The following is a 520-nucleotide window of genomic DNA, read 5'->3' on the forward strand; positions in this document are numbered from 1 at the left end:
TCTCGCAATTGGAAAATGTCGCAACTCATCCTTCGCATAGAACGAATTAAAGATTCTACAACTGCAATTAAATTTAATATTATTCAGAGATTGAGTCACTCTTACAAAACAATCCTCGTAACCCGTTAAGATTTCGTATAGATACACAATTATAAAATCGTTAGTATACTAACGTCTCCAGGTAAAGATCAATGCCGACCAATGAAGAAGAGGAATTAATTGTCGTGTAAAAACATTTTTGATCTCCTGGCCTACATGCTTGGCCTTCTAACCACAACTCGACGAGCTGCCAGGAGGGGGGGCAGGGATGGGCAATCGGAAATTTATCTCGACCTTCTCGTTTAATGAACACCCGAAATAAGGAATTTTGAATTCTGCAATATGAGGAAAGTTTGTCTCGTGTTAAGAGCCTGAATAATTGGAATGTAAAGCTACTGCGATGGGACTTACTTCGGAATGGGACTTACGAATCTCTTTCAAGGATTCATTAATTATTCTTTTATCGTGAATCAATTATATG

Source organism: Ceratina calcarata, unplaced genomic scaffold, assembly GCF_001652005.2.
Source record: "Ceratina calcarata isolate Rehan_Ccalc_2016 unplaced genomic scaffold, ASM165200v1 scaffold636, whole genome shotgun sequence".
Taxonomy (NCBI): Eukaryota; Metazoa; Arthropoda; class Insecta; order Hymenoptera; family Apidae; genus Ceratina; species Ceratina calcarata.